Genomic DNA, 8,789 nt, shown 5'->3' with positions numbered 1-8,789 from the left:
GTGGGGGAGTCCCTGGGGTCACCCGCCCCCTCCCCGCGTTGGGGCCGGCCTGCCTCACCCCCGCCTCGCCGGCTTCCCCGGCCGCCTCGCTGACGGTGGACGTCGCCTCCCCGGCCTCCGCGCACCCCCCTCCGACGGTGGCGTACACCAGGAGACCCCGGTCCTCCTCCACGCCGGTGACGTCCTCCCGCCGCAGCGCCCGCCTGGAGGCGTCACAGCCGGGCGACTCTCCTGCTCCTTCCGTCGCCGAGCGGGCGGAGCTCCGCGCCGCGGTGCGGAACCTTGAGTCAGGTGTGGATCCCGTCCCTCCCAGTTCTTCTCGTTGCTCCTTTTCTGCTCTCGAGGCCGCTCCCCTTGGCCACCTTGCTAAGGTGGCCAACGACTCGGCCATTGTCTTCAGGGGGGAGGTTGGGCCCCCTTTAGATCAGATTGAGGCCATCAGGGCCCGGGAGATCCTCGACGGCAGGCTAGCCGAGTCTCGTGCCCGCCTGCTTCGGCCTCCAGCTCCGACCCCTCTGGTGGCCGACGGGATCATCCGTGGTCGCACTCGGTCTCGCACGGCCGCCCTTCGCGCGCAAAGCGCCTCTCGTGTCTTGGGGTCAAGCAGCCCCCCGATGGGGGTTTAGATGAGGGCCCTTTTCTGGAACCTCCGCGGCTTCGGCCATGACGGCCGTCGCCGCCAGCTCATCGAGTACATCCGGGACGAACATATTGACATCATTGCCATCCAAGAAACCCTTAGAGTCGAGTTCACCCTACAGGAGCTGGAACATCTGAGCCCCCACCTCTTCGCGTGGCACTGGCTCCCTTCTAGCGGGACCTCAGGCCACTCGGGTGGCATCCTTCTTGGGGTTAAGGATGCCACTTTCGAGGTGGGCGGCATGGATAGAGGGGAGCTTTTCGTTAGCATGGAGATCTTCGAGCGGGCTTTGAACTTCAAATGGGAGGTCATTGCGGTCTACGGTCCAGCTGACCACCGCCGCTCCCCGGCCTTCCTTGCCGAGTTGCAGCTGAAGATCTCCAACTCCCCACATCCTGTTTTGGTGGGGGGCGACTTCAACCTCATCCGTTCGCCGGACGAGAAGAATAATTCCCGGGTTAATTTCCCCCGGATGCAGCTTTTCAACGATTGGATCACGGAGCTGGGGCTCCGTGAGCTTGACCGGACTGGTGCCAGATTTACTTGGACCAACCGGCAAACTATTTCGACACAATCCGTGCTGGATCGTGTCCTAGTTTCCCCGGAGTGGGAATTGCGATGCCCCCTGGCATCGCTCCGGGCGGTCACCCGGATTGGTTCCGACCATGTCCCCCTTCTCCTCTCCACGGTTGACGAGCGCCCTCCCTCCCCGCCGCGGTTCCGGTTCGAGAGCTTCTGGCTCAACCAGGCGGGCTTCCGGGAGGCCGTCGTCGCCCGCTGGATCTTCGCCAGGTCGGCACCCCATCGCGCCATGTCCGCGGTCGATACTTGGCACTTTTGTGCCAAGTTAGCCCGCCAGTTCATGAAGGGTTGGGGGGCTAATCTTGGCCGGGACCTGAGAGAGCGCAAGAATTCCATCCTTGGGGCGATTCAAGCCTTGGATGCGCGCGCGGACTCGACCGGGCTCTCCTCGGATGAGTGGCTGCTGCGCTACGACCTAGAGGACCAGCTATCCCTCATCTACACGGACGAGGAGGCCTACTGGCGCCTACGGGGCACCCAGAGATGGGTGCTTCAGGGCGACGCAAACACCGCCTACTTCCAGGCGGTTGCGAACGGCCGGCGCCGTCGCAACTCCATCCACTGCCTGTGGGATGGAGATGCGCAGTTAGTGCAGCCCGCGGCCATCCGCCTCCATGTGGATGGCTTCTATAGGGCCTTATTTACCCCCACCCCGCGTGGTGGGGCTAGCCTTGCCCCCGACATTTGGTCGGGGGCGCTTGGAGTCTCGGCTGCAGCCAATGCGGCCTTGGTTGCCCCTTTCAGTGAGGACGAGGTCCTCGCTGCCATTAGGGGGATGAACCCCTCCTCGGCCCCGGGACCTGATGGTTTACCTGTAGCTTTCTTCAAGACGTTCTGGCCTGCCATCAAGCATGAGGTCATGGCTCTCTTTGAGGAATTCTACTCTGGTACCATGGATTTGGGGCGCCTTAACTATGGTGTGGTGACCCTCATCCCCAAGGTCTCGGGTGCCGCCGATATCCGCCAGTTCCGCCCCATCACAGTTATTAATGTGATCTTTAGGATTCTGGCGAAGGGGTACGCCAATAGGGTGACCCTCCTTGCGGACACTATTACCCGCCCGAACCAATCCGCCTTCATTCAAGGCCGATTTATCCTGGATGGGGTGTTGGTGTTCCACGAAGTGCTCCACGAGGTTCGTCTGAAGCGCCACAGGGCGGTCTTCCTTAAGCTGGACTTCCACAAAGCCTATGACACGGTCCACTGGCCGTTCCTGAGGGAAGTCCTGCTTCGCAAGGGCTTTGACGATCGGTGGGTGACCCGCGTCATGCAGCTCGTCTCCTGCGGCCGGACTGCGGTGAACATCAACGGCAAGATTGGACCCTTCTTCCCTACCCTCTGTGGGGTTCGGCAGGGGGACCCCTTCTCGCCGTTCTTGTTCAACATGGTTGTCGATGCCCTGGCCGCCATCCTAGTTAAGGCCACGGCTGCGGGGCATATTCGAGGCTTGGTCCCGCACCTTGTTGGAGGGGGAGGGGTGACCCTTCTCCAATACGCGGATGACACCATTATTATGACGGAGGGATCCGCCCTCGAGATTTCCAACCTGAAGTTCCTCCTTCTGTGCTTCCAGCAAATGTCGGGCCTGACCATCAACTTTGACAAGAGCGAAGTGATGGTGCTCGGCTACCCCGATGAGGACGCTCAGTCCATTGCCGATCGGCTTAACTGCCGGCTGGGATCTTTTCCCACGACCTATCTGGGGATCCCCATTAGCGACTCGCGCCTCACCGTGGCAGACCTCCGCCCCACGGTGACCCGTATGCAGCACCGAGTTGAGCCCTGGAAAGGGCGTTGGCTGTCGAAGGCGGCACGTGTGATCCTTATCAACTCGTCGCTTGCCAGCCTTCTGTGGTTCCTCATGAGCTTTTACAGCCTTCATGAAACCCTTCATCAGGAGATCGCCAAGTACCAGGCCAGAATTTTCTGAGCTGGCGAGGCAGGCAGACAGAAATATCACATGGTCAGCTGGCCAGACATCTGCAAACCCAAAGACCAGGGTGGCCTTGGGATTTTGTCCTCTCGGCGCATGAACATCGCCCTCCTCACCCGCTGGCTATGGCGCATTGCCAATGGGGAGGGAGGCCTTTGGTTGACTATCATTCGGAACAAGTACCTGCGTGGCCAGCCTCTGGCGTTCTGCCAGCGCTCGGGCGGTTCCCAGTTTTGGCAGGCAGTCGTCCAGCTGCTTCCAGTCCTGAGGATAGGCACCTCCATCTCGGTGGGCTCTGGCGCCTCGACCTTGTTTTGGCTTGATAGGTGGCTAGGGGACTCCCCCCTGGCCGCCCGGTTCCCCATCCTCTTCGACATTGTAGTTGACCCTCGGGTCTCGGTCGAGGCGGCCCTTATTGACTTAGGGCGCCTCGCGTTTCATCGTCCTTTTGGCCCTGCCGAGGTGGCTGCTTGGGATGTCCTCCTCCAGGACATCGCCCTGTTGCCTATGGACGTGGCTGACTCTCCGGATGCCATCTCCTGGCGTCTGGATTCCTCAGGCCGCTTCTCCACCAAGTCCCTTTACGCGGCTATTGCCCCATCAGTTGCCCCGGAGCCATTCGGCCTTATCTGGGACATCCGCCTCCCACTTAAGATCCGGATCTTCTTGTGGCAATGGATCCGCGGCCGCCTACCGTCCGGCGTGGAGGTCCTCAAGCGCCATGGGCCTGGGGATGGGATGTGCCCCCTATGTGACACGGCGGAGGATGCCAATCACATCTTCTTCTCCTGTTGCACGGCACAGTTCCTATGGGCGTGTTTTCGCGAAACGGTTGGGGGACAGTGGTGTAATAACAACTTCCCCGACTTGCTTGCGGAAATCCAGGCCTCCCCTCCACGCTACAGACATATTAGATGGCTGTGCGTTGGGGTGCTGGCTTGGACGTTGTGGACGGTTCGCAATAAGCTTGTCATTCAGAAGGTGCCTCTTCGACGTGCGACTGACTCCATCTTCAAAATGTGTGGTTACTTGCAGCTCTGGCGGCCGCTTAGCCGCCCTCCGGACCGGGATGCCATCGACAGACTCCTCTCCGACCTTCGTTCGTTGGCCTTCCGCCTGGCTCCGCCGCTCCCGCCGCCTCCCCCGGAGCCCGACTAGAGGCGTCTCTCTCCCGGCGTGTGTGCCGCTTTTTGTGTGTGTGTTGGGCTTGTTGAGCTGTGCCCTCAGCACTAACCCTTGATGCTTGTTTGTTCCTGGACTGTGTGTGTGTGTGAACCTTGGTGGTGTGAACCTTATGGATGTTGGCTTTGGCATTGGCTTTATCTATAAAGCGGGGCGTGAGCCTTTTTCGGAAAAAGGGGGGATATGGATGAGTAGTCTGATTCCACGATCTGATCTGAACGGAAACCGACCGACCACAAGAAGAATTCTCTTCTACTAGTAAGTTAAAAAAAAGGAATTATCTTCCGATCTGAGTCGGAATAGGAACCAACCCCAGCCATATTATATTACTCCAGTAGATTGCTGTCGCCAGGAAAGAAGCCCTCGATCAGATCGATCCCCCCGCCCGCGACCAAGGAAGGAAGGAAGGAAGGAAGGAAGAAGATGAGACCGAGCATGGAGCCCAGGTTCGAGGCCTCCTTGTGCCTTCCCCCGGACGCCCTCGACATCCTCTCCTCCGGCAGCACCGCCGTCCTTCCTAGTTGGGTCCTCCTCGACTCGCTAGCCTACATGGTGCCCCCCGGCAGTGCAGTCCGTAACCACACCACCGCCCAAACCATGATGCCCGACGGCCGCACCATTGAGGTAACCTTTCTCATCGCCGATCCCCCACGTCGCTCCTACTGGTGCGTCTCCGTCTGCTGTCCAGATGCTGCTCCTCATGGCGATGGCAACCAAGAGCAAGAGCAAGAGCAAGAGGAGGAGGACAACCCCTTGGACTGCATCCCCAAGGTGGTTTCCTTGGCGGACCACCTCGCCCTCATCAAGGTCGGCTTAACAACCTGCAACCACTGGCTGTGGTTGGTCTACTCCGCCTCCGCCAGAGGGCCGCCGTCGCTCCTCCTGCTCCCGGACATCCATGACCATCAACCGTTGATGGAACCCTTGGGCATCGTGCCGTCCTGTGAGTGTGACAACAAATTAGGTGGCTGCATTGTGGCTGCTCTCAGCTACAACTACCAGCAGGTGGATCCTCAGTATGACCTCCATCTCTTCAGCTACCACGGCGAGGGCTCCACTTGGACTTGTACGCAGCAACACCTATCGGTGGACTACGGCCAAACCAGGAGGCCCCGCCGTCTCTTTCCAACCAAGGTGATTGCCCTCGGAGACGGGCTGCTAGGCTGGGTCGATCTCTGGGAGGGGATCCTCGTCTGCGACGTGCACGCTGCTGCTGCTGCTGCTGACAAAGAAGGAGGCTCCGCCACGGCGCACTTCGTCCCCATGCCAAGGCCGCTGCCCGGCAACCAAGACCTATACCGCCAGCATGATTCCTCGGCGCGTCCGCTGCGCGACGCAACCTTCGGCCACGGTCACATCAGGTGTGTGGAGATCGAGCAGCTGGTGAGGCCCAAGCCCAGGGCAGCACCGGTCGTGCACGATCCCTCCACCTTGCTTCTACTCTTGGATTCACAGTCACCCATGGTCCCGGAGAAAGACGAATATGAGGTCGTCGGTTGGCGGCTCATCACTTGGTTTAGGGCGCTCACCTGGGGCCACTGGCAGAGAGGAGCCATACTCCATTCCGACGACCTGATTGGAACAAGAGGAAATCTGGCATGGGAGGACCTGCAAACGTGCTCTCCCCTTCTCTGTGCCAACGACGACGACGCTGTTTTCCTCACGTCCATGCTCAAAAATCGCCCCCACCAAGACAAAACTGATTGGATCGTCACTCTTGACATGAAAACCAAGTCGATGACGAATCAACCTATGCCATTCTCTGCAGACAGGGCTCCACATGACGATCCAACCCACATCGCATGCGGCCTCACCAAATATCTCACCTCACACGATATTGCCAACTCTGATAAGTTGAACACGTCAGGGAAGAAGCGGCCGCGGCTTTCACAGGCAACTCAAGGGCAGCAACAACCTTTAAAAAAGCTCCTCCAGCCTTCTTCATCAGGGACAGGGAATTGATTAATACAGCAGAGTAGCATTTACTGTACTGTACTGTACCTACCTTGAATAAGTAAGGAGTAACATTCGTTCAGATAGCAATTACCCGTAGCATTCTTTTACCTAAAACATCTGCCCTATAAACAGAGTTAGTTCTGGCACAAGCACGATATTCATTTCAACTTGTGCAACTATGCAGCGATGATTTTAGTCCTGTCTGCTTACATTTGAAAGCCGGCATCATAGTTATTCTATTGTTTTATATAAGCCATCTATGCCGCCTTGGTTGTGGTTTAACATTTGTGGCATGTACTCTAGTTTTGTGGTGCTTATTTCAGTCGTTTATGTATCCATCTACAGTTAATATAGCTTTTTTCTCCCCTGTAATTAACAGAGGCAGAAGATTTAACAAGTTAGAAATGGTTATAACGTTTAGGATTACAATGCTCATTACTCTTCCGTCATGGTTTTTCTCAGAGCATGGTTAATAACACAACCTGCTGCTGGCTATAAGCCCCTGCCACATCATCTATAAAGCCTTCACACACAATAAGCTGGTTTTAGGTTGGCTCTAAGACTGACCCTAATAAAGACATGGACATTTAATATTTGCGTGTGTATATCACCTGTTGTGATCCAATATAAACAACATCTTTGTGGCCATTTCAATCAGCATATATCTTCCATTCATGCCAACGGGATATACCTAAAGAAACTGATCAATATTCAAGCAATTTCAATATATATATATATATATATATATATATATATATATATATATATATATATATATATATATATATATATATATATATATATATATATATATATATAGGACAAATGTTTCCTACAAGCAGTGGTAGTTACCACCACTTGCGTTTTGTATGTTGTATGTAGTATCTATCGAAACCGAGAGTATGTACGTGTAGTATGTAGTATATAACAATAATTAGGTAGTATATATACAAATTTTTAGGTAGTATGTACCATTTTTTGAGTATGCTCTTTTTATGCAATTTTTTCATGTAACTTGCTTTGAAATATCTTAGATATATTATATGAACATATTTAAAATAATAAAATAGTATATATAGTACCACATGGTAGTATATGAGATATGTGGGGTAACTACCACCGGGTGGTAGGATGGATTTTCCCTATATATATATATATATATATATATATATATATACTATTTTATTATAAATATATTCATACCATGTGGTACTATATATACTATTTTATTATTTTAAATATGTTCGTATACTATATCTAAGATGAAGGGGAGCCTTGGCGCAGTGGTAAAGCTGCTGCCTTGTGACCAAGAGGTCACGGGTTCAAGTCCTGGAAACAGCCTCTTACAGAAATGTAGGAAAAGGCTGCGTACTATAGACCCAAAGTGGTCGGACCCTTCCCCGGACCCTGCGCAAGCGGGAGCTACATGCACCGGGCTGCCCTTTTTTTTTTCACTATATCTAAGATATTTCAAAACAAGTTACATGAAAAAATTGCATATGAGCCCATAGTTTTTGTTATATCTGTGAAATATGTACGTATTTGTATATAAAAAAGAGCATACTCAAAAAATGGTACATACTACCTAAAAATTTGTATATATACTACTTAATCATTGTTATATACTACATACTACACGTACATACTCTCGGTTTCGACAGATACTGCATACAACATACAAAATGCAAGTGGTGGTAACTACCACTGCTTGTAGGAAACATTTGTCCTATATATATATATATATTCATGCCAATAGAACAGACCAATGAAACTGATTAATAGACAAGCAACAAACAGGTGCGCATAGCACCATGACACCACACTTGAAGATGACTCGAGTCTTCCCAAGGAATCATTAACCAAACATAGAATTAAATAAGAGGCCCGGCAAGCAAGCCGTTAGTTTTAATCTTGATGACGACGATCAACAAACTGATGGCGCATAACACCATGCCATCAACACATAAACATTACACCAGTCTTTTTAGAAAACATTAACCAAACAAGAGATGATGCAAACAAGCCATTAGTTTTGATCTTGACAATGATAAGTTGGAACTTCAATAGAAAGGAGAGACGAATCCATCTGCATCAACAATCTTCAGCCACTGTATGCAAAAATGAAAACAAAGCAGTTGGTAAATATTTTCCCATGAATGCAAATGATGATGACAAGAAAGATGGCAAGCTCATAACAGTAAGAGTTGCATTATGATTCACTATTGGGTCTGCCATAGCTATCCATCACTAGTAGAAAAACCCCGCTAGTCCTGGTTGGTTAGGGCCTTTTGTCCCGGTTCTTGAACCGGGACTAAAGGGTCGTTACTAATGCCCTAGACCTTTAGTCCCGGTTCTAACACGAACCGGGACAGATGGGCCTCCACGTGGGCGGTGCGCCGAGCCCAGGCAGGAGGGCCTTTGGTCCCGGTTGGTGGCACCAATCGGGACCAAAAGGCATCCACGCGTCAGCATTTCAGGGGCTGGGGTTTTTGTTTT

The sequence above is a fragment of the Triticum dicoccoides genome, chromosome 4B (assembly GCF_002162155.2).
Source record: "Triticum dicoccoides isolate Atlit2015 ecotype Zavitan chromosome 4B, WEW_v2.0, whole genome shotgun sequence".
In the NCBI taxonomy this organism is placed as follows: Eukaryota; Viridiplantae; Streptophyta; class Magnoliopsida; order Poales; family Poaceae; genus Triticum; species Triticum dicoccoides.
The sequence above is the reverse complement of the archived record's forward strand: the minus strand, read 5'-3'. Positions refer to the sequence as shown.